Source organism: Oryctolagus cuniculus, chromosome 15 (assembly GCF_051225735.1).
Source record: "Oryctolagus cuniculus isolate XC-2025 breed Fujian yellow rabbit chromosome 15, ASM5122573v1, whole genome shotgun sequence".
Lineage (NCBI taxonomy): Eukaryota > Metazoa > Chordata > Mammalia > Lagomorpha > Leporidae > Oryctolagus > Oryctolagus cuniculus.
The window spans coordinates 53,133,715-53,160,816 of NC_142881.1; the positions used below are offsets into that span (position 1 = coordinate 53,133,715).

The 27,102-nt window shown below is 39.3% G+C and overlaps 1 long non-coding RNA gene and 1 other non-coding gene across 3 annotated transcripts in view; both read left to right on the forward strand.

Annotated features, from left to right (window-relative positions):
- Nucleotides 1-27,102, forward strand: part of LOC127484266 (uncharacterized) — a 453,346-nt gene that overhangs the window by 24,895 nt on the left and 401,349 nt on the right. The window lies entirely within an intron of this gene.
- LOC127484307 (U4 spliceosomal RNA) lies at nucleotides 26,793-26,936 on the forward strand. Its single transcript, XR_007911178.1, has one exon. It is a non-coding gene; the product is annotated as a U4 spliceosomal RNA (small nuclear RNA).

The following is a 27,102-nucleotide window of genomic DNA, read 5'->3' on the forward strand; positions in this document are numbered from 1 at the left end:
GTAAGAAGTATGATCAGGTGATAAGACTCTTGCTCTATAAGGTCAATATATTGATCACAGGCTGCTGAGATTCTTTAAGAAGAATGCTGCCAGGAACAGTGATTCAGAAAACTGTGTACTTTTTCCTAATGAGAATGCTTACTTGATATAATTAGGCTGATAGTCTTATATAAGATTTGGAACATAGCTCCTCCTGTTCCAGGTGTGACTTTCATGTAAGTGAAGTTCCTAGTCACAAATGGGATTAAGGTCAGCTACTGTTCTGATCCCTTCATAGAACACTGAACAGTACCCAAGAATTCAGAACAGATGTAGGAAATGAAGATCTTTTATCTAAGCTAGTAATGTGACTAATTATATGGAGAATGAATGGGCAGTATTATGAACAACAATTCAATAGTCAGCTTGGAATCAAATTTTTCATTCTGTTCGTTGGTGTTACCACTGATTAATAGCTAGCATGACTCAAAAAGTATATTTGTATCCACAGTAGTTGGCTTACTCACATGATTGAGTGTTATTTATCCAACATACACTATCTGATGATGGTTGTATTTTTCAATATGCTTTTATAATCAGAAACCACTTGTTTCTCTCAATGTGAGCTAAATGTTTTATAAAGGAAGAATAAACTTATATAACACACGCTATGGAAAGCATTCTCATCAATATCTATTTTAAAGCTCTGACTTGTTATTTACGTGAGGTTGAAACTAGCTTGAACAAGGCTCTTGAAGATGTTTAGTAGAGAGTGATTCTGTGGTGACCTCCTGTTGCTTACAGGTACACCTTCAACTCCCCAAGGTCTTGGTAGTACAGAGAACCTGGTTGAGCTCAAAGGAATCCCACATTCCTGTCTTTTGACATAGGTATCTTGGCAGAACTTCTAAATCTGATTTTTATTGTAAATGATATTAAGTATACACACATCCTTACCTTCTGAAGAGTGCCTCCATGTCTGTGATCTTAACCCCTTCACAAAGACTCTGTTGGGAGGAATGAACAGAAATGTGTGCAACTCTTTTACAGTTGGAGCAGCAGAAGAGCAAACAAGTGGATGATCTGTCACTTGGATTGGGCTGAAATGAAGATCTCTGGTCTCTAAGCTTAGTACTGTATTCATCAGCTATATACCCTCCATCCTGCCTTCTCAACAGTGTCACTTCTGTAAATGAGACATATTCCCATGGTAATCAAGGATCACATTACTAGTGATTATCATGGGACCTCTGCGTGTGTGTGTCTGTGTGTGGTAGATGAGATATCAATGGGGAGGTCTCAGAATTTTGGTGAATTTCCTGAGTATAGTTTTAAAATGCTCTAACAAGAAGTACCATACTTTTTGATAATCATGGTAGTGTTAATAATGTAGTTTTTATAGTTTATCTTAATCCTTCTTTCTATACCACCTAAGTCTTTCCCTAGGAGTCCAGAAATCTTCTGGTTTGGAAGCTAAAATTCTTCCTCTTTATATTTACTTTTTGTATAATACATGCTGGCTGCTTCATTTATACAGTGAGTCCTTTGCCATATTGATCATTTTGGAGTTGGTTCGAAGCCAACCTGCTGCTCAATAAAGTCTACACCCTTGGAAGAGCACAGTGTGGGCCTCTCCCTTCTTGGATCTTGTTTGAATTAGCCAAATATTTGCCATGCTAATGACCATGAGGTGTCCCAGTTCTCCTGGGGAGGTGGTGTATCAAGGGTGAGGGAAGCACAGGGAGAATGTAACTCTGTCCATTGGTGGGGCAGTAAATGTCTTCCTTCTGCTCAAGATGTAGCTTAGTGGGATATAAGGCCTTTTATGGATTCCATAAGAATGTAAGTAGGTTAAGCATGATTCTGGTGTGTAATAGTCTGGGATAGAGATATTGGGTGCCTAAGTACTTTCAGGCTACTGTTGCAAAAAATATTGTAGATCATATGGCTTATAAGTGATAGATATTTATTTCATACTGTTTTAGAGGATAGAAAATCCAAGATCAAGTCACTGTCAGAGTCTGTGTCTAGTGGAGGCATATTTCTTGGCTCATAGATTGCTGTTTTCTTAGTGAATTATCATGTCTGACTGAAGGGGTAAGGGAACTTTCTGGAATCTGTTTTTATAAAGGTACTAATCCCACCCTTATGACTTAATCACCTCTCAAAGGCCCCACCCATTAATATCACATTGGAAGTTAGGATTTTAGCATATAAATTTTAGGGAGATAGAAATATTCAGTCTATAGTGGTTGGCAGGGTTTGTGTGAGTATCATATTCATTACTCCACAGCCCCCAACTTCCAGAAGGAAAAAAAATCATTTGTAACTGTCAGAAACATGATAGACCCACCAAAGTACATAAAATTATTTGTTCATTAAACAAATACTTGTTACTAAATAAATATTTGTTTACTAAAGTAGTAAAATTAGTGGCTAACACATAAAATGTACTTAGAACATGCCAAGTGGTGTGTTGAAAGCTTTGCAACAGTGTCTTATTTAATCCTTACAACTGATGTGGTGAGACTCAGAGTAAAATGCATAAGGTTACATAGCTTATAAGTAGAAGATGGATATGAACACATATTATCTGACTCTAGATGCTACCATGTTTTTTTTTTTTTTTTTTGACAGGCAGAGTGGACAGTGAGAGAGAGAGCGACAGAGATAAAGGTCTTCCTTTGCTGTTGGTTCATCCTCCAATGGCCGCCACGGCCAGCACACCCTGCTGATCCGATGGCAGGAAACAGGTACTTATCCTGGTCTCCCATGGGGTGCAGGGCCCAAGGACTTGGGCCATCCTCCACTGCACTCCCTGGCCACAGCAGAGAGCTGGCCTGGAAGAGGGGCAACCGGGACAGAATACGGCGCCCCGACCGGGACTAGAACCCGGTGTGCCGGCGCTGCAAGGCGGAGGATTAGCTAGTGAGCTGCGGCGCCGGCCTTCGAGATGCTACCATGTTTAACCATCACACTGCATTCCTGGGATCCCCACAGTGCAGATGCTTCAAATGGTATATAAGATGTCTGCCTTCCTGAGACTTCTCTACTATTATGGTAGCCAACTCTCCTAGTTAGCTTGGGATTATTTCAGTTTTAGCATTGAAAGTCTTGAGTGCTAGGAGACCCTCAGTTGTATGCAGCTTGAAACAGTCCCCAATACTACTACAAATCTATGCCTGCTTTGGGCTCGGAGAGGGATTGGATTCCTCCCTGACATTTTAGTTAGTTCTGTGAAGCCCATGCTAATGGCCAATGGTATGGAGATGCTCAAGACTCTTTTAGGTATACTTTTCAGCACTCAGAAGTGTCCATGAGGTTGTGAACATAGCACAGAGGCATGGCTCCAGGACACAGAAGACTGAGGGAATATTTTCTGCCCTGTACTCAATTCTTCTCTTCATCTTTCATGATACATCCTTTTTCATGGTACACAGTACTCACTTCTTTATATATTTGCATTTTTATTTTCAGGAATGATTTCACTGCTTAATAGCTGAGTGTCTCTGGTGAGATAGGTAAATTGTACTGTAACAACCTCAGCATATACAGGTACAAGTGTATTAAAGGATACTAACTCTGAATAAATTAATTTCCTACTAGGATATTCTTAGTGAATAGAAGATTAAAGTACCTGTATTTTTGCCTAGCAGCAGTTCCAGTTGCCAGCCATCATAAGCACAAGTTTAAACTGATAGAAGCTTTGCATTTTACATCTGTTTTATACCTGTTCTTTTCCTTCACATCATTCATCACATGCGTTCTAATTGTGCTTTATTTATAGTTTGAGATCCTCGCTACTAGACTGTAAACTCCTTGAGGGTAGAGAGCATGGCAGTTTTATTTCCCATTCTTTTTTTATTTGACATTCAGCACAAAGCACAACATATGGTATCCATTCAATAAATATTTCCTGAGTAAGTCCTACCTCAGAAAAATAATAAAATTTATTTTAAATTCAACTTTTGAGGTTTGTCTTTTTGCAAAACAAGAGAAGAACCTGTGAAGTAGAATGTTTGCTTCTAAGCTATGGTTAGTAAACTTTTCTGGTATGTATAAAACAGCTAACATTTATTTGGTGTATATTATATGACACAGATATAAACATATGATATATACACAAATGTAAACACATTTAATTCCCACCTAGCTTCATGGCCGAAAAAACAAAGGCAGAGAGAGATTAAGTAGCTTCCAAATATTAAATGATAACTGATCTAAGCTTTTTGCTGACCAGAACTTAAACGTGGGAAGTCTAACTCTAATTTTCTAACCACTGTGAACAGCTGCCTTATCTGTGTACTGTACTGCTGACTTTGTTTGACCCAGGAATCTGACCCTGAGTCATACTGCAGTTTACTCATGAGGCCGATGTTCAAATGTATAGGTCAGGAGGTATCCTCTTCCATCTCCAAAGGGCTCCACAAATGTGCTTGTATAATCCAATTTGTTATTCTCTCATTAACAAGAAGTATATTTTTGGCCCAAATGAAATTGATCTGGCATTCCTGTATTCTATATCAACCTTTTAGGAAGTGCATGTTTATGGTGCTATGTGAAACATTCAAAGGCATAGATTTGTTTACAGTTGCAGGAAAAAAAGGAAAAGTTGGAGCCATTCAAAGAAAGGAAAAGGAAGTGATTTTGCTTGACTGGGAATGTTAAAAAGGACAACATTAACAAGACTTAAATTTGAACTGAAATAGATCTATATACAACAGAATGATAAAGAGATCAAATAATTAGTAGTAAAAAGTGCTCCCAGGATCACTCCATGTCAAGTCTTTTTCTGGGTTCCAGTAAGCTAGTATTCAGATCAGCTAGTGTATGAAGCTGATCACATATCTTGTTCTTGGAATTTCAGGCCCTCCAGAGACCATGGAGCTAATGTCACTGCCATTCAAATAATTACCAACTCGATCAACAAACTCAATAGCACACCTCAAATAACAATACTTGATTACAGATAATCGTTCATTAAATCTCAAACAACTTTTCCAGCAGTCATAAAGAACTCAAGTGACCCAGCTGTATACTGATATACATATGCAATTGAAAATCCCATATTAGATTTAGGTTACTAATTGCTATCAGAATAACATGAGTGGCTATATTATTTGATGTGTTGGCAAAAAGGTCTTTAATCTGGCAAAGGGTAGACAAGGTAAGAAAATGAACAAAATATATTTGAATCAGTATAACTTGAAATTTCATAGGAAACACTGAAGTTTTAATTACTGGTATTTAATTATATATTTTTGACTATTTACATGTTCTCAATTAGATGAAAATACCACAGTACATGATTCATAACAGATTTAATATTCCCTAAAATGGCAATATGAAACACAATCCACAAAACTTTCTTGACATTTTTCACAATGTATTGTTTTTTTCTTGGCCAGGCATCATCATTCCTCTGTATTTCAGGGGTGAGTTACAGCTTAAAGAAAACAGAAACACCACCTGACAACACCTAAAAGAAATGAATTCTGCACAAAATGCATTTCTTTACACTCCGAGTCCTTCTTCTCACAAAGGCTGTTATCTTTCACAGCTCCAAGGGGTGTCCAATTGAGTTCCCTCATGTGACAACTGGGTGTTCCCATATGCAGATGTCCTGGGAGACAGCACGGTGGCAGAATGTGGGGAGCTGGGTCCAAGGGACATGCACAGGTCCGCAGTAAGCAGCCTGTCCAGGTGCTGTGATGGCTGGGTGCTGGGGAGTCTATCACCTCAGCAGAGCTGAGCATGAGTCAGGAATGTTGTCAACAATTCTAAACATGTGATTTCTATTTGCCTGATATTCCTGCTTCCCTGCTGCTGTATATGTCTTCCCTTCCACACTCAGCCACATTGGTTCCTGTTGCTCATTTGGCATTGCTGGCTTCATAAATATAAATTTTATGGTTTACTTCCTTGACTCTATCTTAAATGCTTCCCACTCTGTCAGTTTCCCATGCATTTTTGAGCTACAGCCAGTTTTCTTTAACAAGCTGTAAGTTCCTTCACAGTCTGTTAAAAACCGCTATTTCTTTACTGCTGTCCTATAGACTCTTATCAATATTTCAAATCTTGTGATCACCGACTTGCCCAAGAATAGCATCTGCAGTTAAATTAACAGGGATAAAATTACAGGATCTATCAATCTTCACGCTTCACGATGTAAGGAGGTCATTAACTGAGGTCAGGAGAAACTTTCCCCTGACAGCAAGCACATTCAGAATCGATGCATTATGGGAACATTTACAAATTAGTCTCATTATACTTAGGAGCATCTGGTATGAACTCCCTGTCACAATCATGATTCTGGGAAGGCAATTAATAGGGTCTTGTGAATTCTCAGTAACCTCCAGCCTCATTTGAAAAGGAAATTTGGGTGAATTTCAGCTATTTTATACACCTCCTCCCACCCCCAATCCTCCTCTCTTCACGTTGTTAATCCTGTGGCCAAGGACTCCATCCTGAATGTTGGGTCTTGCTGTAATTTGTGCATGATGTCTGTTAACTCATGGTGACAATACTCTTATTTGGCTTTTAGATACATATATCCTGTGCTTTCCCACTCATTAGTGGTGACAGAGTCACAAAACACTGGAGCCGAAGAGACAACAGAGGTCACCATCTCCACCATTTTCCAATACCCATTCCTGTGGAATACCACCTCTGTGTGATGCTGTAAGGTTTCAATATGGTTTCTCCTCGACTGAAAGGGTTCCTTGTATGCAGGACTTTCAGTGTCTAATAGGCAAAGTCCAGAGCAAACCAAGTCAAGTTGGTTACCCTAGTTATGCTTCTCTCCCAGTAATTTGAGGGTCTAGTGTATAGGATACTGTCCTTTAGCCCACTCCTTTCACCTTTCTTTACTCTGCGATCCTGTACCCTCTGGATTCCAGCTGGGTTGAATGAATGGATGACTTTATTAGAAGAAGGTTGGGGTATTTTTCTGCTTCCTCCTTGCCGTGGTATCACAGGCATTCACATCCCTCTTCTGCAGGCCACCTCTCCTTGCTAGATTGCTGTCTCCATACAGCTGCTCCCCACAGCTAATTGCTCTAGGGTCTAGTTCTGTTAATTATTGGCTCCTCTTGTCTTGTCATAACTAGGGATGGTAACAACCCCATCTTTAGATACTGCGCTATCCCTTCCCTTATTTTTGTTTCCTTAGACTCTGACCATAATTTTATAAGTATTCTCTTTATTAAATTATTTTAAGATTACTCAGTTTGAGTGTCCCATCTGCTTCCTGCCAGGACCCTGATTGATACAGTTACTGGTTGAGTAATGCTGTTTTGGGTCTGGGTAAAGTGATGACAGGGCTCTGAGGACCTTGTGAGAGCAACTTAGGACAACTATACTTAAGACAACTTAAGTATATTTAAGAAAACTTTGCATTTCAGGGTTCTGGTCTGGAAACCAGGTAGGGGAGCCATTGATCTCATGCCGGGCCTATAATGCTAGTAATTGGCTTCATAATTTTTGTCTAACATAATTCTTTATACTAGTGATTATTCAATTTGGAAAGTCAGATAGAATCATTATGTAACAATGTTTTGAAAATTAAGGCTGTGGTCTGACCGTCATTTTTATGGTGACAGAAATAATTTGAGACCTAATTACCTATGTAGTACCAATCTTTTAGATAGAATTTATACAAAAGTTACAATCTAAGGAAGAAACATAACATCTGTGGACAACACAAGAGGCTGAGAGCTATAGGACTGGCTTCTCTCCATCTCTGCCTTCTTACTTCTTGCTTAAATTTGCTAGTTGCTTGGTGCATGTCCAGGCAGGATTTGGCAGCTGATGCAGAGTGTTGTAATGTGACTATTTGCAGGAAGATGGATGTCTAAAAGGTTTTGAGATTGGACCCAGATTCACAGATCTGTTAGAGGAATGTTTGCTAAAAAACTCTGACCCAGAACCTTATTTACTGAACCTAAGCCTGGACCTAGTTTCAGTTTAGCCTGAAATTTGTTCCAGTTAGGTGATTTGTCTACACTTGCAGAGGTGGGAAACTTCCAGCCTGTGGGCCATATAAGGTCAATGAAATCACTTGGTCTGACCCTGCCAAAGCAACTGCAAGTGGGACTCAAAATTCAATAAATCTATGGCAGACTAATTTTTAAGTTGATAATTTTGTATTGACCAGAAATGATGTTATAAATATCCAAATGGCCCTTGTCAAGGGGCTTCCATAGCCTTGGAAACTCATAACTGGTGCATAGGGAGATTACTGATGCCATAAACAGGAGTGTCAATTGGTAAAGTCAACAACAGGAGTCACTGTGCACTTACTCCTCATGTAGGATCTCTGTCCTTAACGTGCTGTACACTGAGGCTTAATGCTATAACGAGTACTCAAACAGTATATTTCACTTTGTGTTTCTATGGGGGTGCAAACGACTGAAATCTTTACTTAATGTACACTAAACTGATCTTCTGTAAAAAAAAAAAAAAAAAAAAAAAGAAAGAAAGAAATTATCAATTCCCAACTTGACTCTCACTGGGATTAAACATGACAATAGGTCTGATCTGATTTCATCATCATTAAAAAAAAATCATCTATTATTTTTCACTTTATGTTTCTGTGTGGGAGCAAACTGTTGAAATCCTTACTTAATGTATACTAAGCTGATCTTCTGTATATTAAGATAATCGAAAATGAATCTTGATGTGAATGGAAGGGGAGAGGGAGTGGGAAAGGGGAGGGTTGTGGGTGGGAGGGACGGTATGGGGGGGGAAGCCATTGTAACACATGAGTCGTACTTTGGAAATTTATATTCATTAAATAAAAGATTAAAAAAAAAACAAACAAATGGCCCTTGTCAGAACAAAAGTTCCCCACCTGATAGAAAAGTTCTTTATTAATTTCTAATAAATTAATTAATTTCTCCATTCAATATTTATTGCCTCCTATGATGAACCAGGTATGTTTAGTTCTGGGGATACTGCTGTGAGCAGGATCAACAATGCTGTTGTGGAAATAATGTTTTAGTAGGAGAGAAACAAATAATCTGATTGCAAAATAAAATAATTACAAGTAGTGATGCATTTTGTATGAAAGGTACAAGTAAGGACATAGGGAAAGAGTAACAGAGAAGAGACACTTAGCTTTAGGGGAATGCAGGAAAAGCCTGCTAAAGAGGTGGCATTGAGGCTCAGAGGGAAAGATGTGAAAGTGCCAGCAGGGAAGAACTCTACAGGCAACACACTCAGTGTCACTGAGGCTGGCAAGAGCCTTTGACAGACTAGAAATCAGCAGGGTGTCTGAAGTATAAGCAGCAAGTGGAGTGGGTTGGAGAGGTGGCAGTGAAGGCCATGGATGGATCATTTGGCTTTGAATCATTGTCTGGCACTTAGGAACTCTATGACTTTGGGCAAGGTCTTAACCCTTCTTTGCTCAGTTTCTTCATCTGTATAAAGGGTAAGAATAGTATTTACTATTCTTAATATTAACTGAGTCTGTCAAGTTAGTGTTTGTAAAGTGCTTGGGACTCTGCAGGCAGTAAATATACCCGTGTAGCTAGTGCCATTAATATCATGGTGAACAGAGAGAAACAGAGAAATACACAAGCCTGGAACATGTATAAGACTTTGCACAGAGACATAAGTGACAGCTAAGATTTTTTTTTAAAGCATAATAGAGGACCTTTTTTCAAGGCACATAACAAACTTAGACCCGATGATGAAATGTGTGGTGCATAAGTTACTGTATTTACTTTTAGAGACAAATGATGTTTTTCTTATGGTATTTTTAATCAGGTATGAGGTTTACATAAGCAAATAAGGCTCTTTTTGACCCTTAGCCCCCAACTCCACCTAATCCAGTCATATATATATATATATATATATATATATATATATAATTTCTTTCAAGGAGATTTGAAAGTACAGAAATAAGAGGTACTATTGATTATTTTAGTAAATGTGCTGTGCCTGTCATTTTATCCTGCCTTTGTTTCTCATCAGCATTTAAACTATTTTTATCTCCAAGTGGGCATAACTGTATGTGATCTAAAAGGATTGTGAAAAGAATAAGGCTGGACAAAATCTCAAATACTCCTTATAGCTTCTATGCCAATAGAATTCATTGCCAGCTTTTTATATAAATGCTTTATTTGTGCTACTTGTTAGAATATTTTATTCTCTAATTTTCTGTATGTTTTGAAGGAAAAAACACATAATTTTCATATATGGCTCTACTTACAAAACTGGAATTCAAGATGGTGAGAGAGAGAGACAGAAAAATGTCCTCCCGCCATATGTTCAAAAATCTGCTCTGGAGAGATGAGGGACCAGAATAAATATTTTGGTGAAAACTACAAATGTGGTTGCACACCAGAAATTTTCCAATGCTTTTCATTTTTCTTGGTATGCTTTCTGCACACAATTCTAAAGAAGTTATTCTTCCCATGACAAAATTACTTTTTTGGAACAGATTTCAGAATTGGTGTATATTCAGGCAGTCTGCCTGTTTTTTAACTCAGAACATGGGATGAATAGTTTAGAATATTGAATATGACACACTTTCCAGTCTTGGCCAAGAGAACTCATACTCTAAGGGCCTTGACCAGAGAAGCCAATTGGAATAAATAAAGTTGAAATAGTGCCCTGTACAGTCTTGCATTTTGAGAGTGCATATTATTAAACAATAGATGTTAGAGATAATCCGTGTTGGGAATCAGTGACTGCAGCTCTCTAAGTGGGGGCGGGGGTAGGGGAACTGGAGAATGTAAGAATAAATAACATGTTAGATACTGTGCTTTGACAAGCTTCTTAACCTTTGTATACACACTGCCATGATGCAGGGCATTGGTTGACTGGGGAGAACAGACCTGTTGTAAATAGTATTCTTTCATGTTTTCCAATCTTCTTACTCTAAATCTACTGGCCCACTCTGCCTTGCTGCTGAGTTTCTGCTGTTTACAGAATTCTGTGATATGGGGAAGTACCCAGTGACCATGGCAGTCAGAAAAATGTATTTTTCTTGACCTAGGTTTATCTCACATTTGAGAACTTAGAGAAGAGGGGTAATGTAAAATTCACTGTGCCTACTAAAAAATTCTGAACTTAAATATCTTAAATATTTTAAGTGTCTTGAAGTGAATTTAATTTCCAAATGGTGAAATTTAGGATTTTAGAGGTATTGTGTTTTGGATGATCAGCCATCCCAGTTTATTTGAGACTGAAGAGTTCCCTGGGATGTAAGATTTTTAGTGCTAAAACTGGAACACCAGGGACACTTTGTCACCCTAGTGATGCATGATATCATAGGACTTTTTCTCTTTCTTTCTCCTCTTGGTCATTCTCCCTCCCCAAGCTGCTTTCTGCCTTAGGACCACATCTGTTATGATGGAAGAATTCTCAGCAGATGCTGTATCTCATCCCTTCAGGCATCCAGAGCTCTCTCCTTTTTATGTCAGTGGAGTTTGAGAATCAGTGAACTTAACACTTCTCACAGAGATTTGACATTCCTTACAGTGTTTGCTTTTTGCAAAAATTCAGAGAGGCCATCGAAGCAGGCATATGCCCCACTTGACCAATAGGAAAACAGAATCTCAGAGAGGTTGTTGGGTACTTCCTGGGATGGCAGAGCTAGACTTGACCCCATATCTGCTCACAATAAGGTCTGTGATCCTTTCAGTTCACACTTCTGACTCTTGAATTTTTGTGAAATGAACAGCTGGTGAATATTCTTACAGTAAGAATCTGAACTATTGTTAAGGTTGATAAATTAGATAGTGGAAAGGAACCCTAGCCTGGAAGTCATAATTTCTAGGGTACACGCCTAAGCTCTGACTTCATAAGCATATTGTCTCTGAACAAGTCATCACCTTTCTGGGCCTCATTTCCTTCACAGAAAAATGAGGAGGCTGGACTTGATGAAGTCCAAGATTCTTTCTTGTTCTAAATTTAGACTTTATATCCTCTTCACAGCCCTAGCTTATTTTGGATCTTCTTGAAAATCATTTTAAGGTATTTTACTTGGATATAAAAATATGGGATGATGGTAAACCCATAGCTGGTTGGAAGCCAGACTAGCAGGGTTAATGGTACAAGCCAGGTCTTTTGAGTACCTCCTGTGGGTCACAGATCTCCACTTCTTTGGCAAAAGGTCAGGTGGGAAGTTTTAGCTAAGCAGTCTCTCTATGACACCACTCAACCTGGTGCCAATCATGTTGAGGTATCAGGTGGGCAGAGAAATGACAAAGGTAGACTTAAAAAGCAGAAGGAAGAACAACTGCCTTCAGAAGAAATGGAAAGTCCATGTGCCTTGGTATTAAAAGTTGAAAATCGAAAATTCAGACTAGGTGTTCTACCTGGAGTACAAGACCTAAATTCAGTGAAGTGGTGTTTGTATATACCCCTTAGTAAGCAGAGCTCTATAGAGAAGCAAGTGAGTGTTAACACACTCCCCTTCATTTCAGTTACTCCATTAGGAAAGGTTGTACTGAGGACATAGTGGTTCCTAACAAGGTGAAACAGTAGATCTTTGGTATAATTTTCTGGGTCTGTGCATAAGAGTCTGCAGGATTCCAGAAAGGAAAATTGGGATAATCATCTTCGACCTCCATTATGAAGCATCAGAAACAGGAGGCAGGGAAGTAATTCAGGGAAGGAGATACTTAGGCCCTCTTGAAGTTTATATGCAGTGAATCCAACTGAACTTCCCTAATGACAAGGCTGAAGGTATGTGGGAGGGGGAGAATTTGGCCCCTTTCCACACAGGATCTCCTGACATTGTTCTTGCTGTTCATTTGAAGGATTCTCAAACTTCAGCTCCTCTCTCCCCAAATCTACCGCAAATAAATAAAATATCTTGTGTTTCTTCCATATCCTCGACCCCAATTCAGTGCTTGCAGAAGTTTGAAAGTTATGGAAAGCCACTGGTGGGTGATGGATATACTGTGATTCAGAACTAGAAAGAAACAAGAAAAAATGTTTTGGTGGATGTACTGAAGACTGTGTCAGGCATTTTGGATGGAGTGGGTGTCTTGGAGCCTGAACAAATTCACACACTTCATAAAAGTGGAAAATTTACTCATTGGGACAAAACTAGACAAGAAAGAAAACAGTCCATTCCTTGCTCTAATCCTGTGTGATGAATTTTGTTGGCTATTACTATAACCTGTTCAAATTCTCAGAAGTGGAATTCTCTGTATTTCTTTAGGAAATACTTTTTTGTTTTATCAGTTGATAGGTATAAAAATGTTTGAAGGTGTACCTCCATGCCCTCCCTTGTCTAGCCAGACATGCAACAATTTCATGTTTTTCAACCTTATCTCTGCAAAGCTGTGAGACATTTCCCAGGATCCATGCTTAGCTGTTTGCATCACAGCCTGATGAGAACATCACTTGAGACCTTCTATCTGTGTGCACTGGTTGTGGAAAACCAGCTGTAGTTCAAAGGCTGAAGCTACTACTATCTAAAGTTATTAGGGCATTACTTTTGGAATCTCAAGTAAAATGGTGTTTTCTCTTTTCAGAAGCTGCTTGAGTTCATGATTATACTTGGGGGTTTTCCCATACAAAGAATTATTCCTTAGTTACCAGAAAAGAGCTCAGTGTATTCTACTTTTCTCAATTTTGCCTTTACCCCAATGATACCCGACGGAGAATAAATTTGATTGGGACTCAGGGTGAGAAGATTCAAATTTACAGAAACATATCGGTTTTATTACAGCATAAAGGATAAGTTATCATCTTCATTTATAATGCCCAAGGACTTTAGCAGGCCTAAAACCCATGCCTCGTCTTCTCCAGTTCAGCAGTACAACTTAACTTCTTTTGCTGTGCTCATACCTAGCACTGTATAGCATTTTTGGTTCAGAAGTAGCCATTTGTTTCTGGTCTGGTTACTTTCTCTGTCTTCTAAGTTAGCCCTAACAACAATTCCAAGGGTAGATACTTTCATGCTGTTTTTGCAGATGAAGAAATTGAGACTTGTAGAGTGCCAAGATACATAGGTTGAGATCAGTACAGCCCGTAAGTAGTGGGGCTGAGATGATTCCAACCCAGGTCTCTTGATTCCCAGATCTGTACTATTTAGCTGTCTCTTTAAGGTCATAGTGAATCACAAACATAAAAGCCTGCTAATCAGCTACCAAATGTAATGAATAAGATCAATGTTCAATAATTGGGAGGAAGAGGAAAAGAGGAGAGCAAAAGGGGATTAAGAGTTTATTCCTTCCTTTCTGAAAAATAAACAAGATCTAGTGTTGCCTGAGAGCAAACTCATGCCCTCAATTTGCCAAATATTTGATTGTGATGTTTACATGTCTTCAAATTTGCTTCTACTTTGGTGCAACTCAGAGCATTAAAGAAGGTCAGGAAAAGAGTGATAAATATGCCATCCATCTGCCTGGAAGGCGTTTTTCACTTACTCTGTGTTTTTTGGGTGAAGAAAGGAAAGGCAGTCTAGCAGAAGAGCCCAGGATACGAGGTGTGGAGTTAGCAGCTTCAGTCCCCACTCTCTCTTATGTGTTGGATATCCTTGGGCAGGTCCCTCCAGCTCTCCCAACTTTATTTTCCTCATCTGTATAATGAACATTGTACAACAGTTTTATATATTAGGGGACATCAAAAAGTTAGTGGAAAGTAGAATTAAAAGATCAAAATAGGGGTGGGCGTTTGGTACAGTGACTTAAATTCCTGCCTGGGATGCTCACATTCCATATGAATGTTTGGTTCAAATCCTAGCTTTGCTTCCGATCTAGCTTCTTGCTAATGTGCACCCTAGGAAGGCAGCAGATGACAGCTCAGTACTTGGGGCATTAGTGCACGTGTGGAGACATGGCTGGAATTATTAGCTTCATCCTGGCCTAACCTTGGCCATTGTGGCATTGAGTAGTGGACTTGTAGATAGAAGAATGTTCTTCCTTCCCCTTTCCCTCCCTCTCTGCCTTTCAAATTAAATGAAAATAAATAAAATTTTTAAAAATATAAAAATGAAAATAATAGCTTTATTTCTCAACATAAATTATACCAGGTTCAGAATACTTTTGAAAGCAATGATATTATCCATTTAGTCCATATCTAAAGAACTTAGTCTTGGGAATTTAACCATATCAATGAAATCTGTTTGACAAAATTAATTGAAGAACAATGGGTGCCCTTTAAAGACTTTCTAAGTTTAGGAAACACAAAGAAGTCAGAAGGAACCAAATCAAGACTGTAGGGTGGATGCCTATGGAAACTCTTGCAAAAATTGATTGATGAGAAGAATGAGGTTGGAGCATTGTTGTGGTGAGGGACTCTATAGTGAAGTTCTCCTGAGCATTTTTCTGCTAAAACTTTGGCCAGCCTTCTGAAGATACTATTGTATTCACCAGATGTGTTCATTCTTTGGATCTCCAGAAAGTCAAAAAGAAAAATGCTATGAGTATCCCCCCAAATTATTGTTATAACCTTTGCTCTCGATTTGTCTGCTTTTGCTTTGACTGTACCATGTCTACATTTTGGTTGCCATTGCTTTGATTGTGCTTTGCCTTCAGGTTGTACTGGTAGATCCATATTTCATCTCCTGTACAGTTCTTTGAAAATATGTTTCAGCATCTTCATTCCCCTTATTTGAAGTTTCCTGTGAAAGTTCTACTGTTATCTGAAGTTGACCCGACCATAACAGTTTTTCTACTCTCCAAGTGGATAGTGTGCTGAATTTTAATTTTTCAGTCAGGGGCTGGTGCCCTGGCTCACTTGGTTAATCCTCCGCCTGCGGTGCCAGAATCCCATATGGGTGCCTGTTCTAGTCCCGGCTGCTCCTCTTCCAGACCAGCTCTCTGCTGTGGCCTGGGAAAGCAGTGGAGGATGGCCCAAGTGCGTGGGACCCTGCACCCACGTGGGAGACCTGGAGGAGGCTCCTGGCTCTTGGCTTTGGATCGGCGTAGTTCTGTCCATAGCAGCCTTTTGGGAGGTGAACCAATGGAATGAAGACCTTTCTCTCTGTCTCTCTCTCTCACTGTCTATAACTCTACCTGTCAAATAAAAAAATTTTTTTTCAGTCAGAATTGTGTGTGTTGAATCAATGGAGATGCTTATGGTGTTGGATGATTCTGCTGTTGACTGCCAGTCCTTTACAGTTAGCACATGATTAATCTTTTTGTTGCAAATTGATGTGTATAGTCTGCTGATGTGGGCTTCATCTTCAACATCATTTTGTCCATTTTTTTTATTTTATTTTTTTTTTTATTTTTTGACAGGCAGAGTGGACAGTGAGAGAGAGAGACAGAGGGAAAGGTCTTCCTTTTTGCCGTTGGTTCACCCTCCAACGGCCGCCGCGGCCAGCGCGCTGCGGCCGGCGCACCGCGCTGATCCGATGGCAGGAGCCAGGAGCCAGGTGCTTTTCCTGGTCTCCCATGGGGTGCAGGGCCCAAGCACCCGGGCCATCCTCCACTGCACTCCCTGGCTACAGCAGAGGGCTGGCCTGGAAGAGGGGCAACCGGGACAGAATCCGGCGCCCCAACCGGGACTAGAACCCGGTGTGCCGGCGCCGCTAGGCGGAGGATTAGCCTAGTGAGCCATTTTGTCCCTTTTTTTTTAAAAAATTATTTATTTGACAGGTAGAGTAGACAGTGAGAGAGAGAGACAGAGAGAAAGGTCTTCCTTCCATTGGTTCACTCCCCAAATGGCTGCCACGGCCAGCGCTGCACCGATCCGAAGCCAGGAGCCAGGTGCTTCCTCCTGGTCTCCCATGCGGGTGCAGGGCCCAAGCACCTGGGTCATCCTCCACTGCCTTCCCAGGCCACAGCCGAGAGCTGGACTGGAAGAGGAGCAACCGGGACTAGAACCCGGCGCCCATATGGGATGCCGGTGCCGCAGGCGGAGGATTAACCAAGTGAGCCACAGCGCCAGCCTCTGTTTTGTCCCTTCTTAAAATGAGTTGTCTACTTACAAACTTCTGATTTCTCTGGAGCATTGTACTCATAAACTTTTTGTAAGGCACCAATGATTTCACCATTCTTCCACCTCAGCTTCACAATAAATATTTGATGTTTGTTTTTGTTTCAATTTGGAAGAATTCATGATGCTGTGGTAGTGGCTCTTTTGCTACTAATATCTTTCTTTCATTTTTTAAAAGACCTATTTGTTTATTAGAAATGGAGGGAGGGAGAGAGGGAGAGAGGGAGAGAGGGTGAGAGAGAGGGAGAGAGAGAGAGAGGGAGAGACAGAGAGAGAGAATCCCTGCCATCTGCTAGTTTACTCCTCAAATGGTCAAAAAAGCAGGGCTGTGCCCTGCTGCAGCCAGGAGCCAGGAACTCCTGTGTTTCCTATGTTTGTGGCAGGGACTCAAGTGCTTTAGCTATCCTCATCTGTTTTCCAGGCACATTACTAGGAAGATGGACCAGAAACAGAGTAGCTGGGACTCCAGTCAGCCTTCTGATATGCAATGTTGGCATCCTAAATGATGACTTTACCTACTGTGCCACAATACCCATCCCATGAAACTGATGTCTTTGTTATTTCCTCAAACCAGATCCTGTTCTGACATCTTCTAAAAAGTTAGTACAAGTTTATTTTAATGCAAAATATTTTTGAAATTCATATATAGTTTTTTCATAATATATATTTTCCATGAACTTTTGGAGACCTTTGTCTAGAGAGAGCTTTGTGAAGATTAAGTGAGGTAAATTACATGACAGTTGCTGAAAGAATGCTTGGTGCCATATAAATACATTATGGTGTCTAAAAAATGCTTCTGGTAAATGTTGTGTTATAAACACAGTATTTCAAGGTCCACTGAAAACAAACATTCCAAACATGCTCTCACTTCAGGGATTTGGGGCTTACTCTTCCTCTTTGTAGGCCATTCTTCGGAAATCACTATTTCAGCTGTCCTGACTCATCACTCAGGTCTCAATTTAAATGTCACCTTGAGTAAACATCTTTCCTGACCATACTACCTAACAAAAATATCCTAGCATAATTTTCTGTTCTATTTTTTTGATACCACTACTATCTGAAATTAACAGTTTACTTGCTTGTTTGTTGTTTCCCACCTCCATTCAAATACAAGCTCATTAAGAGTGGGGACTTGTCTGTTTCTTTTACTGCTAAATAACCAGGGCCTATGTTGGTTATGCCTAATAGCTGTGGAATACAAGTCACATATGTAATCTATGGTATCCACATTAAAAAGTAAGAAGACTAGAGACAGTTAATTCTGATAATGCAATGAATTTAATCCAATATATTTCACACATCATACCTAATCATTTTATTAATATAAAATTATTACTGCATTTTTACTTTTCATACTACTTCTTTGCAATCTGATATGTATTTGACATAACACCTCTGCTAAATATCACACGTATTTCATGATTGCAGTATTAGATAGCATAGATCTAAAAAATTAGCATGTCCAGATATTCAGTATTTGTTGAATGAATATGTGTGAAAGATTTGATTTGGACTCAGTGTTTTTCATCTTTGCTCCAAACTTTTTGTTTTCAAATCAGACATTGTAATTAGAATTTTAGAGATTATTTCGTCCCTCTCTCCCTCCTTCGTAATGTAGAAGACGAAATTGTGACCCGGAAAGGGGCAATAGTAGTTTCTACATTGTCTTCCTCCAGGCGACACAGAAGGTGACAGAGCCAGCCTGGGAGTGCATGATCCCTTCTTCTAAAGGGAATGCTCATTTCAAGTACTCACCTTGATATAGAGATTTGAGAAAACTCTCTGTATCAGCTTATTTCTGAATATGCCAAGTTATTATATGCAATACTCCTTGAGATAAATAGGCATAATTTCCAGAGTTTTGCATCAAAGGATCAATTTTTTGGTACCATTATTATGAGAAGTTTTCATTCATCCCTTGTTTAATTAAATCATTTAATCTTGATCACTGTGAAAATTTCCTAAGCACTTCAGCTAAAAGCTTAAGAAAACTATTCGTTTTCTTTCTAGGATTATATATTCCAAGATGTTAAAAATTCAAATGTCAGCCACACACCTGCAGACCACGTGGCCACCTTATTCGCATTCCTTCCTCTCTTGAATCACTGGGAAGAAGGCGAGCAGCTGCTTGTGAGATGGGATAATATTGATTAACGGTGTCTACAGGAAATCAGCTCAAGACAATTAATTTTTATAGCACCAATCCTGTACTTTCAAGCATTCTATTAAAATTATGCATTGTTAATTGATACTGCTGGGAATTAGAAGCAAAGACCAGTTTGGCACAAAAAGAAAGGACACAACTCTATTGCATATTCATATTGACTTTCTACTTTATAATCCAGTGGGGAAGGGAAATCCGAGCTGTGATCTATCAAACTCATTATAGATGAAAAATTGTTGCTCCTTTCCTTTTATTTTTAAGTCAATGAACATTAGGTATTGTGTTCTAAGATAATGAGTTATCACTGTGTCAACTGAGACATGGTGCGGATTTTGTCAGTCTTCCACTTTTGAACCTCTAAGGGCAAACAACACAGAGTCCTGCGCTGCAGTGTGTTCCTGCTGATTTAATTCTCTTTTGGTATCTATTTGCATCTTTAGAGCACCAGATATCCTGGGATCACTGCCATCTTCCCTTGCAGTGCCTGGGGAACAAGACTAAAGAGAGACTTGCACATCTCTAAGGCACTAAGCAGAATATGTTACAGAAAGGATCAAGCTGAATGTTGAGTCCTAGGAATGAGAATTTTCATGGCTTGGAGAAAAAAAAAATCATTATTTGCCCGATGTGTTTAAGTAGTTATGCTTCCCAGTATCATCCATAGACTTGTTATTTTATTACTTTGCAAAAAAGATTGTCATCCTCATAAATGCATTCTCACTGCCTCTATAATAACATAACTGAGAGAATGAAGAAAGGCGAGCCTTTCTAGAAATCTGTTGTATAAAGCAACAGTGACAACACAGCAAAAACAATTCTAGCCCTTAAAGACTTCATTTTAACAGCTTCAGCAAATAAGGAATAAAACATATCTCTTAGAAGTGGAAAAGTGGGTTAAAATATTGAATGTTATTACTGAACTAAAAATATCTTTATTTTGATTTGGGCATTTCAGGTAAACTGTTTTAAATACTAAGCTTTGCTTTCAGAATTTAAACTTACTAATTGCTCATCATTTATTAAATCTTTATTTGAAATGAGCTCTCTGAGATTGAAAATAGAGGTTGACAATGAATGAGAAGCTTAATGGAAGAAGAACCAGGTTTGGGCACCCATCCATTCATAGTGTGCACTTTCAGAGATCATTTAGGGTGGTGTTGAGATTGTATACAGTGGAGTCTAGTGGGCCTGGGCTCAAGCCTGTGAGACTGGACAGGAGACCTTCTTCCTTAGAATACAACTTCTTCCTTTGTAAATTCAGGAACAATCCCTATTAGACACTTTCAGAAAAGCTTACAGGGAGCTTAAATGAGAAAATAGATGTAAAACTTCCAATATGTTCTAAATGCCCAAAAAACTCTAGGAACTGTCATAAATATTGCAATTTTGATTGGATTAAAGTTCCTTTATCACAGAAGAAAGTGACTTCTGTCTGTGCACTGAAATAACAGTATATTTGTGATATATTATGATGTTAAACAGATTTTTGCCATTTTTACTTTACTAATTAAATTTATTTTTAGTATATATATAAATATATATATCTGGGTTTTGAATGTGCACCATATTTTAAAATAATAAAGCTATTTAAAAATAATTTAAAATTTGACTTTCCACTGACTCTGACTTTTTTCTCCCAAAATTCTGAGATTTTAAGAGTCTGTAGTAATTCCACATCAGCCCAGAATGACAGCACTAATATAATAGCAATATAAGGGTCAAGGCAGAATGTCACAAATTTGTTGTCCTGTGCATGCTCAGTCTAAGATTCTATCTGCACAGCACCATGACAACCAGTTAGAAAGAGAAAAATTTAGTTAATCTGGCAGTTATTTTAGCTGCATGAAGCCAAACAACTGGTTTCAATCTTATTTTCTTCTGCTTCATTGCGTTGATGAGATTCAACCCATAGTTCTGACATCATGTATGTGACCTAAATCACATTCTTTTACATTCTGGAAATGGCTTTAATTGAGTATTTAATGGAGTATTTGCTCTGTTCAAAAGACCTCTCTTGTTGCTGAGATAGAGCAGCCATCCTCAGGTTCACTCCCCAGGTGCCCACAGTGGCCGGGGCTGGACCTGCCAGGGATTGGAAACACAGTCCAGGTCTCCCACATGTGTGGTGGGAACCCTGTCACTTGAACCATCACTTCTGCCTCCCCAGGTCTACTTCAGCAGGAACTGGAGCTGGAAATTGAGCCCGGGTTCTCCAGTGTGGGACATGGGCATCTTGTTGTTGTTATTGTTGTTGTTGTTAAGAAAACACTTTTTAAAATTTTATTTGAAAAGTAGAGACAGAGACAGAGATCATCTATCTACTGGTTGACTCTCCATATGCCCTTAATAGGGCTGAGCCAGGAGCCCAATCCAGGTCTCCACGTGGGCAGCAGGGGCCCAAGTACTTGAGTCACCACCTGCTGCCTTCCAGGCTCCCATTAGCAGGAAGCTGTATTGGAAGCAGACGAGCCAGGACTCAAACTAGGCACTCTGATATGGGATGCCGGTGTTGCAAGCAGTAACAACCACTAGGCCAAACACCTGTTCCCATGTTCCCAGGACTTTTCTAAGACCCCTCACATGTAAATAAGCTCACAGCCCCAGTAGAAGTTTCCTGGTCAAATGAATAGGGCCATCACCACCTTTAGGTTTCCTTTGGGTATCTGGGAAGTGCTCCTCCCACCTCTCTGCCGGATGTCAGATAGATGGTTCCAGAATGAGATGCTGTGTCGGGTCTTGAAGACGCAGATCGCTTGGCCTAATCCCCCCCTTTCAAGAGGTCCACTGCTTTCAAGGTGCCCTCCAGCTCACGGTGGACATTAGGGGACAGCGTGCATGAGAGAAGGGGTGTCCAGGAATGTTTGGGTTTAGTGAGCAGACCAGTCTGCTTAGGGTAGAATGGTCTCAGTGGTGACAGACGAGGGGACCTGCCGTGTGGAAGACATCTCATGCATATCTCGTTTTGTGTGTCCAGCAGCCCTATTGTGGTATAATTTCGCTCTTCATAAGGAGGAAGTGCTCTCCTCAACACCCAAATGCAAGTGACAGTCTAGACAGAAGCCCAGAAACTAGTGACATGCTAGCCCACTCTCCACCATCATGCTGGCTTTCAAATTGTGCGGTGTAGTTAGACATATTTTTCAGCAGTTCTGTCTTCCAAATGTACTTTAAAGTCTTTAAGTAACTAGTAATAACAGACTCAAATGTTATTTGATAACCAAAATTTAACACATCGACGTTCACCAACAGGTCTGCTTGTATTTGCTTGTTGGCTCATTTTGTGTAGGCTTTGAAACAAAGCTGCCTTTAGGGTAGCTGTGCACGCATACTCTTCCTCTAGCTTTTCATAGCTTTCAAAAGCTGTAGCACCTCATTTTAAACCAGGCCCACACAGATCATGTCAGGTATGCTAGGACAGCATAAGTGAGCACCATTTAGTTACGTGATTGGCAGAGCTCCCAGCCAGTGCTGTGTAGCCTTACAGTAGGTCTGTGCCTCGTGTATAAATTGCTTAGCTTCTTACAGTTTCTCAATGAAAGATGGGAAGGTTAGGGAGTGGGTTGTGAGGATCAAATGACATCATACCTTTTCAGCACTTGGCATGATGCCTATTGTGGATAGCCCTCAACAGGTTGAGGCTCTTGGGATTTCCATGAAGCTTACTCTCTGCCCAGTGCATGCTTTCATTCTGATAGTTCTGCAGCAACAAATAAGTCATCTTCCGGCCAAGTTGTGCTACCGTTGAATTATAAACATTCCCATTCTTACTGTAAATTTGAGTGTTGTCTCAGATGAGTACTCCAGCAATGGTACATGATTGTTGGTACTTTGACTTTGAAACAATAATTTGTTCTTTCTGATTGTGGGTCAGTTAACTGAAGAATATCCTGAGATTGTTAAGAAAAGCATTTTTAAATGCTACCATTTGTCATCATTTATCTTTCTAAAGTGTATTTCTTGATACTGTTTGACCACAGTGATATAATTGTCATCCCTTGCACTTGGAATTCCTGTGTTTTTGTGTTCATGAAAATAGCTTTATTGTCATTTATTGATGATCTGCAAATTAAAATGTTTTCAATGTGAAGCCATAAAATAAATATATACTAATAAAACCCTAAAAAAAAAAAAAAAAAAAAAAAAAAAAAAAAAAGACCTCTCTTGCATGTCTGTGTGAGAAGAATTGTAATCTGGTGATTATGTGTGCTGAGAGAGTTTTTTTGTTTTTGTTTTTTTTTTGTGTGGTTTTTTTTTTTTTGACAGGCAGAGTTAGACAGTGAGAGAGAGAGAGAGACAGAGAGAAAGGTCTTCCTTCCGTTGGTCACTCCCCAAATAGCCACTACAGCTGGCGCACTGCACCTATCCAAAGCCAGGAGCCAGGTGCTTCCTCCTGGTATCCCATGCGGGTACAGGGCCCAAGCACTTGGGCCATCCTCCACTGTCTTCCAGGGCCACAGCAGAGAGCTGGACTGGAAGAGGAGCAACCAGGACAGAATCCAGCACCCTAACTGGGACTGGAACCCGGGGTGCTGGCGCCACGGGCGGAGGATTAGCCTAGTGAGCTGCAGCGCCGGCGGGAAAGGTTCTTCTTTAAATATTTTTCCTGTAGTTGGATGAAGATGGGTGATGACTTTGGATCAATGAAAGACTACGTTGATGATGTCTGTTTATTTCTTGCCACAAATTCTACCCTGATCTCCCCATGACTGTTTGCTTCAAGGGTACTTCACAAAGCTTGGGAAAAATGCAATTAAAAGTTACTCATTTTCCACAAAGTTTTTGAAGTATCTTCTATGTATTGTTTTGGGTAAGAATAGCTGTTCTGAAGTTAAAGAGACAACTGAGTCAGTCTAAGAGGAGAGTCTTGTCAGTAAGTCATTTCATGATTTTAAATGTCTTTTTAAAATAATTTAATTGTTATAAGGAAGCAAGGAAATATTTGCAAAATAAGCACAGTGTATTATAAATATGCAGTAACAATGGCTATTTGCATTTTTTCTATGCTCATACCTACAGCCTTAGCATGTAGACCATGTACACAAATCTCATTTTCTTAATGACGTGTCTTCATAATCAAAACTTTTAAAAAGCTCTCCTAGTCCAAGGAAAGTGGAAGTTGCTAATAATGTCAATTTTTCAATGGAAAGAATGCCAATGTACCTTTCTGATGCTGGAGAATTTAATTCCAAGGATAATTCCACTTGGATCTTGTAACCTTGGTAGAAGAACAGACAAGAGATGGCTCCTAGAGACGGAGTAAGGAACGACAAGACAGTTTTCTCTCCACAGTTCTCCAGGATTTGGTGGCAATGACAAATGGCAACTCAAAGGAGTTTTCCAAACGCCTCTTTAAAGCAAGCTGAACAGTTCCTGTTTGATTTAGCTGTTTATTGTCATTCTTACATGAGAAGAAAGAAATGCTTGGCAAGAGGAAACTTCAGCATGCTGCCAAAAAGGAGCTTCCAGAGTCAGTGTCACTGGGCAGTCGTTCAGTCCACCAGGGAACATCATTTAAACTCAGCTTGAATAGTCCCATTTTTTGACAAGCTACATCTCTGATAACAGCTCTTTAGATTGTACATGGGTTTTAGGTGCATTTATATTATAATTGTTTTAACTTTTTATTTTGAAATAATTTCAGTCTCAGAGAAAAGTTGCAAAAATAGCCTACAATTCCCTTTACTTTAATCCCACAATAACATTGCACATAACTGCAAACAATTGGGATGTTATTAACTCAATAACTGTTACAAAACTTGAAATATTTTTGGCAAAACTATTTTTCCTTCTTTTTAAATCCTATGTGTGGATAGAATGTGTATTTTCTTTTTATTTATGAATGTGGAAATTGAGAGAGAAGTCACAGGGCTAGTCAGAGTTCAGGTCCTTTATTCAAAGCTTACTATTTTCTGGTAAGAGTTAAAAAATGCAAATGTTCAGAGTAGAGTAGAAGAAATCATTATGTGTGTATATGTAAACATATATCTATGTAAATATAAAATGAATCATTATTTTGATTATTGATTAGTTAATAATAAGGTGCTGAATGTATTCATTCTCATTCTTCCCTCATATTTAGTCTACTCTTTCTCCCCCAAATATCTTCAGAACTAATTTCTTACTTCAATACCATTACTGCTACCTGCAATTCAGATGGTTCTGATTACTTACCTGTATTTTTACAAAAATAAATTACTATTAATCTTCCTGCCAGAGTCATTTTTCTAAGCCACAGAGCGAATTACATCATTCTTCTGTTTAAATTCCTTCATTGACTTCTTGTATATAACCCACTTATTTCTGAGTATGATATATGGTATTTAGCATCCATCATCTCCTTTAGTCCACAAACTATATGGAATAGGCTTTTTATCATTACCTTGGATTTGTAGGTTAATGAATTGAGATCATTTAGTAGCTAAAATTTGAATTTAGGATTCTAGAGATGATGAGACCATCCAAACTAAAGGAGTAAAGTCCATATTCCCAAGCCAGTCAGTTAATATCCAGGCTTGGCTTTAGATATATTTATAGCAATTTGCTTCCTTAGCTCTACCTCACTTCTGTTGTACCTGCTTTATTTATGCCACCATGCCTGTTCATGTACAGGACTTCTCTGTCTGAAATGTTGGGCCCAGTTTTTTCTATTTGGTAAGATCTAGTCCAATTCACAGAGGCACACTAGGGTAGGAAGGGAGGTATTGGTGGGAGCAGTTTACCTGGGTGCAGGCAGTAGTGAGTTCATTTTGTGGAGAGTGCATAGTCAATGTAGTCTGTAGAGAGTTAACATCCCAATGACTAAAAGTCATCTGCTTTTTATTAGCACCTTGTACCAGCAGTTGTAAAGAACGTCAATGACAAAAGACTCCTTTCTGTGTGAGATTACAGCTGTCCCTCCCCATACTACCTCCTGAAGACTTATCATCACCTTGCTTCTGTAGTGTTTAGTGTGGGTCCATATTGGATTTACTATCACATCGAATTACACCTACTTAACTGTCTATTCCTCTCCCAGACTATGTATTCCTTGAGGACAATTATGATATTTTAGACCTTCGAATTCTCAGTGCTGAGCAAAAGGCCTAGATGGATGTTTCTATGAATGAGTTAAAAAAAATCCCAGAATTGTCCTCTTTATATCCTTTTCTGGAAGAATTTTTTATTATTGATGAGTATGTATACCTTTCTGCTCTGAAGAAATTGTTGAAGGAATATCTAGTGTTTTAAAATTACAGAATTGCATGTTATAACCAATGATTTAAAAATTGTATAAAGCCATTTTCAAAAATAAAATCAGGATACCTGGGCCGGCGCCGCCATAGCTCAATAGGCTAATCCTCCGCCTGTGGTGCCGGCACACCGGGTTCTAGTCCCGGTCTGGGCGTCGGATTCTGTCCCAGTTGCTCCTCTTCCAGTCCAGCTCTCTGCTGTGGCCTGGGAAGGCAGTGGAGGATGGCCTAAGTGCTTGGGCCCTGCACCTGCATGGGACACTAGGAGAAGCACCTGGTTCCTGGCTTTGGATCAGCGTGGTGCGCTGGCCGTAGCAGCCATTGGGGGGGGTGAACCAACGGAAAAAAGGAAGACCTTTCTCTCTGTCTCTCTCTTTCACTGTCCATTCTGCCTGTCAAAAAAATAAAAATAAAAAAAATCAGGATATCTGAAGAATTTAGGAGGCCTTTTGTTGCATAGCATTAAAGTAACATATTCTATGGGACGTTTGGTAGCATCATAATTGTGAATCCACAGCTTTGTGCAGTGGCAGTATCTTAGCCAATGAGGTTTACCCAAAGCATGATTATTGCTAATTGAAAACTTAATTGTGAACACCAACTTTGGAGCTCAATATACTGCATTCAAAGATAGTGATTATGGGTAATTTCTTTTGGAGTATTATCTCTAGAACTTAATATTCTCATGTGTAAAGTGAATACTGTGAAGAATAAGTGGATAAACACAAACTGGCACATAAAATTACTGATAACCATGAATTCTTAAAATTTTGCCTAATTATGAATATTTCAGAGATGTATATGGCATAGTTCATTTTAGATAAT